The sequence below is a fragment of the Coregonus clupeaformis genome, chromosome 5, assembly GCF_020615455.1.
Source record: "Coregonus clupeaformis isolate EN_2021a chromosome 5, ASM2061545v1, whole genome shotgun sequence".
Lineage (NCBI taxonomy): Eukaryota > Metazoa > Chordata > Actinopteri > Salmoniformes > Salmonidae > Coregonus > Coregonus clupeaformis.
This window is the reverse complement of record NC_059196.1, coordinates 46316915-46328237: the sequence shown is the minus strand read 5'-3', so window position 1 is coordinate 46328237 and position 11323 is coordinate 46316915. Positions and strand designations below refer to the sequence as shown.

At 42.9% G+C, this 11323-nt stretch overlaps 1 non-coding gene across 1 annotated transcript; it reads right to left on the bottom strand.

The window, feature by feature from the left end:
• Window positions 1–1122: 1122 nt before the first annotated feature.
• Window positions 1123–1193, bottom strand: trnav-uac. Its single transcript has one exon. It is a non-coding gene; the product is annotated as a tRNA-Val (tRNA).
• Between the last annotated feature and the right edge of the window lie 10130 nt (window positions 1194–11323).

Below are 11323 nucleotides of genomic sequence, written 5' to 3'. Positions count from 1 at the left end.
GGCAAACGTGCAAAATCAGCAGGGGATCAAATACTTTTTCCCCCTCACTGTATGGGTATCAGGGTTGATGTGTTATGCTCGACACGCTCAGTTTTCCACCACAAAACACCGGAAAATGGCCAAAAAGAGTAGAACCAGCTCACCTGCATTTTACACTTTGATTAGACTATTAGATGTTCAATGTTTCTTTTTGAAAAAATATATTTTAAAAGGAATAGTTTCACCATATTAAAAGCGAGTTCATTTCAGGGGTTGACCTTAAAATGAGGGACAAATGTAAATTAATCACTAGTCACATTAAATAAGTAATCTTCAGAAATGACTTTGTCAAAGCAACAAAATAACTACGGCTTTACAATGATGGTAAAAACTTGGAGAAATGTTGGGGTTAAGCGGGTTAAAATCTTCTTAGAAGTTACAGAGGGTATTTGCATTTATTAAGGATCGCCATTATTTATTTTATGCTGACTTGGCAGCTACTCTTCCTGGGTTCCAGCAACATTAAGGCAGTTATATACAGTTAAGTGATAATGCCAGAGAAGCCGGTGTTTTGAGGATATATTGGACGGGTGTTGTTAGGCCCGAGACAAAGACGAAGGTGGGCAAACCGTGCCAATATATCCTCCAAATACCGGCTACCTGCTTGTCCGTCTCGTCCCGACACATTCATTACTATGGGACAGCTGGATATTGAATTTCATTATTGAAACAATGTTGCAAATGTCGGAGCGACAGACAGCAAGGTTTATACAAATCTCCGCTGTTGAAAACGAAATGTTAGTCTTAAAGAAATGTGAGAATGTCTAGATGCTTTTTATAGTGGAGATCAAGTTAATAAATTGGCTGTCTGGGCTGGTGAGACAGTGGATTGCGCAGTCAGATGGAACAGAGTAAATAGGCATTTTAACGTCATAGATTTAGCGGTGGTAACTTGTGGACTAGACACAGGCTGGAACGTGGTTTTAAGCAATCAGCGTTCAGGACTAGACCCACCAGTACAATTATACATATTACATTACATTTTTATAGCACTTTTCACAGCGCATTTACATTTTAGTCATTTAGCAGACGCTCTTATCCAGAGCGACTTACAGTTAGTGACTACATACATTTTCATACTGGTTCCCCGTGGGAATCGAACCCACAACCCTGGCGTTGTAAACGCCATGCTCTACCAACTGAGCTACACGGGACTACATTGTGTGCCCTCAGGCCACTATTCTACTACCACATATCTACAATACAAAATTAATATGTACTTGAATTGCGCGTGTTAGTATGTGTATGCAGATTGCAGGGGGTGCACGGATTGCAAGTCTGATTTATTGAATTCTCCATGTGGTCTATATTAAAGGGCACTTCATTTAATATAACAGGCTTTTAAATTCAATATTGGTGCCTAATTTCTACTTAAAATGTCAAACGGATGCAAAATGTACTTTTCGTGGAACAACCCATTAATTTGTTGTAAGATCTTGTCTTAATGGGAAGGAAATACACCTGTTTTGTTTCCCTGTTAGCTTTTATTCCTAAATGCTCTGATGTCCAAACTGGTTTTACGATAGATATGCCTAGCCTAATCCGATTTTTTTTTTTATCGTAGCTTTTATCGGAACATCTCAGTTCAAGATGAGTCGACTAGGTCTGTCTCTTTGGCTGCATTTTAGATAGGCAGCCCAATTCTGATATTTTTGACCAATCAAATCAGCTCTGAAAAAGATCTGACGTGAAAAGATCTGATGTGATTGGTCAAAAGACCAATTAGTGGAAAAAAGCTCAGAATTGGGCTGCTTGTGTGAATGCGCAGCCTAAGAAACAACAATATATCACAATTTCCATGCTTTGTTAAATGTTTAAATTGCGTTTGATCCATGAGTGACTAGGCCTATATGCATGCAACATCATATAGGCTAGGTAGATTAACCTACACTAAAGCACCCTACCCTTCAACTATACTGAACAAAAATATAAACGCAACATGCAACAATTTCAAAGATTTTACAGAGTTACAGTTCATATAAGGGGAATCAGTCAATTGAAATAAATTCATTAGGCCCTAATCAATGGATTTCACATGACTGGGAATACAGATATGCATCTGTTGGTCACAGATACCTTCAAAAAAAAAAAAATGCATCACAATGGGCCTCAGGATCTTGTCACAGTATCTCTGTGCATTCAAATTGCCATAGATAAAATGCAATTGTGTTCGTTGTCCATAGCTTATGCCTGCCCATACCATAACCCCACCGCCACCACGTTGACATCAGCAAACCGCTCGCCCACACAACGCCATACACATGGTTTTGCGGTTGTGAGGCCAGTTGGACGATACTGCCAAATTCTCTAAAACAGCGGAGGCAGCTTATGGTAGAGAAATTAAGATTCAATTATCTGGCAACAGCTCTGGTGGACATTCCTGCAGTCAGCATGCCAATTGCGCACTCCCTCAACTTGAGACATCTGTGCCTTTGTGTGAAAAAACGGCACATTTTAGAGTGGCCTTTGATTGTCCCCTGCACAAGTTACACCTGTGTAATGATCATGCTGTTTAATCAGCTTCTTGATATGCCTCACCTGTCAGGTAGCTGGATTATCTTGTCAAAGAAGAAATGCTCACTAACAGGGATGTAAACACATTTTGTGTTGTACATTTCTGGGATCATTTATTTCAGCTCATGAAATATGGGACCAACACTTTACATTTACGTTTCAGTCATTTAGCAGACGCTCTTATCCAGAAGCACTTACAGTTAGTGAGGGTGCATACATTATTTTATTTGTTTATACTGGCCCCCTGTGGGAATCGAACCCCACAACCCTGGCGTTGCAAACGCCATGCTCTACCGCCGACATGCCGCTTGGTGTTTGCCAAAAGGCCTCTAAAGACTCTCAGACACATTTACATTTACGTCATTTAGCAGAAGCTCTTATCCAGAGCGACTTACAGTTAGTGAATACATATATTTTTTTATACTGGCCCCCGTGGGAATTGAACCCACAACCCTGGCGTTGCAAATGCCATGCTCTACCAACTGAGCTACATCCCTGCCGGGCCATTCCCTCCCCCTACCCTGGACGACGCTGGGCCAATTGTGCGCCGCCCATGGGTCTCCCGGTCGCGGCGCTGCGGCAAGCCTGGATTCAACCAAGATCTCTAGTGGCACAGCTAGCACTGCGATGCAGTGCCTTAGACCCTGCGTTTATATTTTTGTTCAGTGTAGATTGGCACTTAATCACAGTTGTGTGTCTTGGTTGATTGCCTGGTCAAGGCTTTCAATTAGTGACCCCTAGACATGCATGAAGATTCACGTTGCAGTGAACAAAGGCCCCTGCAACTCAACATTAGGAAGGTGTTCCTAATGTTTGGTATACTCCTTGTATATATTGCATATACCTTTCCAATCCTTTTAAGATCTACTTAGTGTCTAGAGATATAGGGATTACAGGTAGTGTCTGGACAGGGCCTGTCAATCTACACTAATGCCCTTGCACACACAAGATTTGCATCAGGAGGACATACAATAGTCATCTATGACCTCTTGTGCACACCTAGTCCTTCTGCAAAAATCTGCTGAGTGTCATTTGACATTGAAACAAGTATAGTCCCTTAACTTAGGCTACTCCTGAACCAGTCAGCCTTGGAGCCTCTCCCAAATGTCAACTATGTATTTTCAAGCCAAAATGCTTGCACCCTAGACATTTAAATTGCGTGGCAAAACCCCCTTCACTCCTACTCTATCATGCACTAGGATGTATTAAACAGGCCCCCTGCTAGTAGGATGTGAAAATGAAACTGTAAAGCAGTGGTCACCTTTTCTGAGTCAATATTACTTTCTGAGTCAAAATTCAAGCCGAAATCTACTGCTCAGAACACGTCTTAAAAAACATAATCCCAGGGCCTCCTGAGTGGCGCAGCGGTCTTGGCACTGATCAGTGCTAGAGGCGTCGCTACAGATCCGTGTTTGATCCCGGGCTGTGTCGGCCGGCCGCGACCGGGAGACCCATGAGCGACAATTGGCCCAGCGTCGTCCGGGTTAGGGGAGGGTTTTGTCAAGAAGCGTCGGCTTGGCGGAGTCGTGTTTCGGAGGACGCATGGCTCTCGACCTTCGCCTCTCACAAATCCGCACGGGAGTTGCAGCGATGGGACAATACTGTAACTACCAATTTGGATATCACGAAATTGGGGGAAAAAATAATGAATAATAATACATTTGAACATAAAAAAGTAAGTAAATAAATACACTGCTCAAAAAATAACTGGAACACTTAAACAACACAATGTAACTCCAAGTCAATCACACTTCTGTGAAATCAAACTGTCCACTTAGGAAGCAATACTGATTGACAATAAATGTCACATGCTGTTGTGCAAATGGAATAGACAACAGGTGGAAATTATAGGCAATTAGCAAGACACCCCCCAATAAAGAAGTGGTTCTTCAGGTGGTGACCACAGACCACTTCTGAGTTCCTATGCTTCCTGGCTGATGTTTTGGTCACTTTTGAATGCTGGCGGTGCATTCATTCTAGTGGTAGCATGAGACGGAGTCTACAACCCACACAAGTGGCTCAGGTAGTGCAGCTCATCCAGGATGGCACATCAATGGGAGCTGTGGCAAGAAGGTATGCTGTGTCTGTCAGCATAGTGTCCAGAGCATGGAGGCACTACCAGGAGACAGGCCAGTACATCAGGGCGTGGAAAGGCCGTAGGAGGGCAACAACCCAGCAGCAGGACCGCTACCTCCGCCTATGTGCAAGGAGGAGCAGGAGGAGCACTGCCAGAGCCCTGCAAAATGACCTCCAGCAGGCCACAAATGTGCATGTGTCTGCTCAAACGGTCAGAAACAGACTCCATGAGGGTGGTATGAGGGCCCGGCGTCCTCAGGTGGGGGTTGTGCTTACAGCCCGACACCGTGCAGGACGTTTGGCATTTGCCAGAGAACACCAAGATTGGCAAATTCACCCCTGGTGCCCTGTGCTCTTCACAGGTGAAAGCAGGTTCACACTGAGCACACGTGACAGACGTGACAGCGTCTGGAGACGCCGTGGAGAACGTTCTGCTGCCTGCAACATCCTCCAGCATGACCGGTTTGGCGGTGGGTCAGTCATGGTGTGGGGTGGCATTTCTTTGAGGGCCGCACAGCCCTCCATGTGCTCGCCAGAGGTAGCCTGACTGCCATTAGGTACCGAGATGAGATCCTCAGACCCCTTGTGAGACCATATGCTGGTGCGGTTGGCCCTGGGTTCCTCCTAATGCAAGACAATGCTAGACCTCATGTGGCTGGAGTGTGTCAGCAGTTCCTGCAAGAGGAAGGCATTGATGCTATGGACTGGCCCGCCCGTTCCCCAGACCTGAATCCAATTGAGCACATCTGGGACATCATGTCTCGCTCCATCCACCAACGCCACGTTGCACCACAGACTGTCCAGGAGTTGGTGGATGCTTTAGTCCAGGTCTGGGAGGAGATCCCCTCAGGAGACCATCCGCCACCTCATCAGGAGCATGCCCAGGCGTTGTAGGGAGGCCACACACCTAATGAGCCTCATTTTGACTTGTTTTAAGGACATTACATCAAAGTTGGATCAGCCTGTATTGTGGTTTTCCACTTTAATTTTGAGGGTGACTCCAAATCCAGACCTCCATGGGTTGATACATTTGATTTCCATTGATAATTTTTGTGTGATTGTGTTGTCAGCACATTCAACTATGTAAAGAAAAAAGTATTTAATAAGATTATTTCATTCATTTGATCTAGGATGTGTTGTTTAAGTGTTCCCTTTATTTTTTTGAGCAGTGTACATAAGCCTATGCAACATTAACCAATTAAAAACAATTCTGTAACAGTCGGAGTGACAGACAGCAAGGTTTATACAAATCTCTGCGGTTGAAAACTAAGCGTTAGTCTGAAAGAAATGTGAGAATGTCTAGATGCTTTTTATAGTGGAGATCAAGTTAATAAAGAACCTGGCTGGGCTGATGAGATAGCGGATTGCGCAGTCAGATGGAACAGAGTAAATAGACATTTTAACGTCATAGATTTAGCCTGTGGTAACTTCTGGAATTGACACTGGCTGGAATGCGGTTTTAACCTATCAGTATTCAGGATTAGACCCACCCGTTGTATAAGAAGTACATAATGTACCCATCTACCTGCTTTGAGCATCGGTGTTCAACTCTTCTGCCTGCTTCTATGGAACCCTGACCTGTTCACCGGACGTGCTACCTTGTCCCAGACCTGCTGTTTTCAACTCGCTCTATCTACTGCACCTGCTATTTCAACCTCTAAATGCCCGGCTATGAAAAGCCAAGTGACATTTACTCTTGATGTACTGACCTGTTGCAACCTCTACAACCGCTGTGATTATTATTTGACCCTGCTGGTCATCTATGAACGTTTGAACATCTTGGAGAAAAATCTGGCCTTAATGGCCATGTACTGTTATAATCTCCACCCGGCACAGCCAGAAGGGGAATGGCCACCCCTCAGAGCCTGGTTCCTCCCTAGGTTTCTTCCTAGGTTTCTGTCTTTCTATGGAGTTGTTCCTAGTCACTGCTTCTACATCTGCATTGCTTGCTGTTTGGGGTTTTAGGCTGGGTTTCTGTATAGCACTTTGTGACATCTGCTGATGAAGGCTTTTTCGGCCACCATTGACCTTAGGAGCATTTAGAATGCTAGTCATTTTGAGGTTTAATCTTTTCTTCATACTGAATTCCTTTTATCCAAAACAGAAATGTTTTAAACTTAGACGGCAGCTAATCTGTTGATACATTTGGGTTTATGTAAGCCTAAAACGCTTGATTAATTATATGAATTATCAAATGCTGAAATCCTACTAATGATGCTCATCAAATACTAATTTGCACTATAATACAATGACTCAATATAGAAACGATTACGCTAAACTGTAATTACAAGACAAATATACATTATTTAACCTGCCATGTCTTCATGGAGATTTAGTTGTTGTTTTGTAATTTAGTTTTGTTTTCTGGTCTACATAGGTGGAAGAGCGCAGCAAAGACAGTCTTCCACTGGAAGAGAGGTAAGATCTTATCCCTGCTCTCCCTTGGCGATGAGAAACCAACAGCCTTGTTATATGTTACTCATTTGTTTCACTCACACCACGACACACAACAACCATAGGTGAGAAAAATGTCAGATAAATAATATCCCACCATGATCAGAAAGGATTTGCTCCCTGAGTGGAGAGAACGGTCCACTGACGGCAAGAATGAATAACAGAATATACAATTTTAGAAAGCAGCGACGTGTAGGTAAGTTAGGTCTATGAAACAAACCACTGCAGCAGCATGCAGTTTAATCAAGCTCGGACTTTGACAGGTGTGCTATCTTTCAGATGAGAGAACCAAAGTGGGCGGAAGACAGAAAAGCGGGGGTGGTGTGCGCAGTGGAATAAGATTTGTCGTTAAGTCAAGCATCATTTTGACTTGTCACACACATTCACATACACTGTAATGTGTAGCCTGCATGTATTCAGATGCATTTATATTGTGTGTATGTATTCAGATACATTGTATCTATGCTGTGTGCATTTATTCATTGTGTACTGAACTCTATGCCTATATGTTGTGTTAGATACTCGAGTTTCAGAGGGGGTTTTAAGAGGGCCTTATTGGGGCCTTTTCAATATGGTGTGGCGTTTATATTGGTATGAGTGTGGGGGCGTGAACATGAGTGGGGGGGGGGGTGAGCGAAAGAGCAGCACAGTACTGCATTCCCGACTAATTTTAGAACTCCTTTAAAGAAAATGCAGAAGAGGTCCATCTGACCAGGCTTTTTTGTTTCACTAAAGAATGGGTAAAGTATCCTTATCTTGAAGGCAGTTAAATGTCTTCTTGTTACATGAAAGAGTGAAAGCATAGAAGCCAATAGCTCGTTTGAAGTGTTGACTCTGGTGCTGCGTTTTTAAGATAAAAAAATGAACTATCTTGGCAATGACTGAAGGAGTGAGGACATGGACAAGTCTCCAAAGTAACATTCCACATTCAAGCACATTCATACTGTGAATATAGGCCTATTCTTTTGTGTTTTCTGGTTAGCCATAGCACTAGTGACTAGAGAATGACATTACAAGAGAAGTCGAGAAGACAGAACTGGGACGTTATTTTTCTCTCAAATTTCATCTAAAGTTATTTCTGTTCTAAGATGTAGCAGGGACTGTCATGGCAGCCACTGCTGGCTAGCTGCGTACTGCTGGTTAGTGTCAGCTTCTTCTAAAAAGCCCCCTGACAGTCAAGAAACAGATCCCTGAGTCTCCTGTGTGTCCTCAACTTGTCACTGTGGCACTGTAAGTGGCTCAGCTTGCTCGCTCACAAAGCCCTAAAATGAATTTTATGTTTTGTATGGGAAGTTGGCGTTTTGATTTACTAGCTAACACGTAGCTAACCTAGCCTACAACTTAGGCTGCAAAAAATGTCCCCCAGTACAAACATGCTGGGAATATGTGGAGTCCTTGGACAGGGCTAACTTTCAACAACACTAAATTGAATTTGATACTAAACAGTGCTGCGCTCCTCAGCGCATCGGTAACAAAATGCCTGTTGATGACTTCATACAGTCTCCCTATCAGTAGTTAATACAAGCTAACCATGTGCTAGCAGGATGCACCATTGACTTTAGCTCCAAATAGCTGTTGATTGATTACCTCAGGCACAGTCCCTCCAGACCCAGTGTGGAAGTGTCTCTGAGCCCAGAGAAGTGATAGGAAAGGGGGACAGGCAGGGCTGGTTGAATCCCCTCCAGACCCGGGGACCAGGGCCTCTTGTGCCTGTTATCGTACCTGCCAGCACTCTTCTCCCACCTGGAGAACAGGCTGGAGATGGGGGAGCGGGATGTGGGCCAATGATCTCGCTGTTAGTGTGTGTCATCGTTTTCCGATAACTAACAATTGCGGGTTTTGCCCCAAAAATAATAATGAAAAGCCGATCAATAAAACCCATTGCAAAATAATGCTTTTTATTCATTGATGGACTTATCAGTCGATGTAAATACATTTGACCGTCATGCTTATAGGTACATTTGCGTAATTTAGTATAATTAAATTGGCCTGTATTTTCGCTAGTCATCATGCATCTTATTTATCCAACACAACTATCACACGTGCACAGCATACAGAGCCTATTTTGAGCTGAATTTCTCCTGCAGTTCCTCAGCTGGTTGCTGCTGGAGTAAAACGTGCTTTTATAAACCCATTCATTGCACAATCATTCTAAATGCTGTCGCTTGTTAACAGTTTTGGTGCACGATTAAAAAAGAGCTGCTATTTTTCTCAACTGGTAATTGAAATGCGCCTCCCATTCAAGTGCAGGCAACAGGCTATCAGTGCGTCACCCACCACTTTACAATGTGAGCTGGAGGCAGAATGCATTTTCAAAACATACTTAATTGTTTGAAACCTGAATGTTTTATTTCATATTATGAGGCCTTACTTAAAAATAACCTATAGCCAAAATCTGACCATTGAAACATGGAGGCAATTATTTTATAAATACTTCATAAGTGGCGCGTGAGTTTCAAGTTTGGGGAAGCTTACAATTTATCCTACCGTTCTGCGTGCCAGTTATGATTTTCATATGCACATTTTCGTGGAACAGTTTCATTTCAATAATGTTTTAGTTTCTCAAAATCATTGTCACATGGTTAATCATAAAAATCTGAATTCAAATAATATGTGGACACATTGATACACCGTAGCCAATAGGCCAATGCAGCAGTAGGTCTATAACTTCCATTGCTCTTTCACACCGAGGATTGATGATTATCAAGGGGAAGATTGTTGGCGTTTTCATATAGCTTATCATTTGCAATGGATGTTAAAAAAACACTTTCCTACTTTTCCACGCAGCAAGCCAAGTACATTTTATACGTGCTCAGGTGCGTGCACTCCCTCAACATTATCAGGACAGAGAAACCAGACATACTCATTGACACATCTCGTAAATTAGGGAATAAACTAAAATCAAAGGGTAAACAATTCACACAATAAAACAATGAATGCACAAAAATTGGCGGAAGACCGCTGATCCATTCTGGAGAGGTCGCCCACAAATGTTCTATAGGATTGAGGTCAGGGCTTTGTGATGGCCACTCCAATACCTTGACTTTGTTGTCCTTAAGCCATTTTGTCCACAACTTTGGAAGTATGCTTGGGGTCATTGTCCATTTGGAAGACCCATTTGCGACCAAGCTTTAACTTCCTGACTGATGTCTTGAGATGTTGCTTCAATACATCCACATAATTTTCCTTCCTCATGATGCCATCTATTTTGTGAAGTGCACCAGTCCCTCCTGCAGCAAAGCACCCCCACAGCATGATGCTGCCACCCCGTGCTTCACGGTTGGGATGGTGTTCTTTTGGCTTGCAAGCCATCCCCTTTTTCCTCCAAACATAACGATGGTCATTATGGCCAAACAGTTCTATTTTTGTTTCATCAGACCAGAGGACATCTCTCCAAAAAGTACCATCTTTGTCCCCATGTGCAGTTGCAAATCGTAGTCTGGCTTTTATATTGCGGTTTTGGAGCAGTGGCTTCTTCCTTGCTGAGCGGCCTTTCAGATTATGTCGATATAGGACTAATTTTACTGTGAATATAGATAATTTTGTACCCGTTTCCTCCAGCATCTTCACAAGGTCCTTTGCTGTTGTTCTGGGATTGATTTGCACTTTTCGCACCAAAGTACGTTCATCTCTAGGAGACAGAACGCGTCTCCTTCCTGAGCGGTATGACTGCTGTGTGGTCCCATGGTGTTTATACTTGCGTACTATTGTTTGTACAGATGAACGTGGTACCTTCAGGCGTTTGGAAATTGCTCCCAAGGATGAACCAGACTTTTGGAGGTCTACAATTTGTTTTCTGATGTCTTGGCTGATTTCTTTTGATTTTCCCATGATGTCGAGCAAAGAGGCACTGAGGTTGAAGGTAGGCCATGAAATACATCCACAGGTACACCTCCAATTGACTCAGGCTAATTGACATAATTTATCAGAAGCTTCTAAAGCCATGACATCAATTTCTGGAATGTTCCAAGCTGTTTAAAGGCACAGTCAACTTAGTGTATGTAAACTTCTGACCCACTGGAATTGTGATACAGTGAATTATAAGTGAAATAATCTGTCTGTAAACAATTGTTGGAAAAATTACTTGTGTCGTGCACAAAGTAGATGTCCTAACCGACTCGCCAAAACTATAGTTTGTTAAGAAGAAATTTGTGGAGTGGTTGAAAAACGAGTTTTTAAATGACTCCAACCTAAGTGTATGTAAACTTCCAACTTCAACTGTAGACACATTCTATGTGTT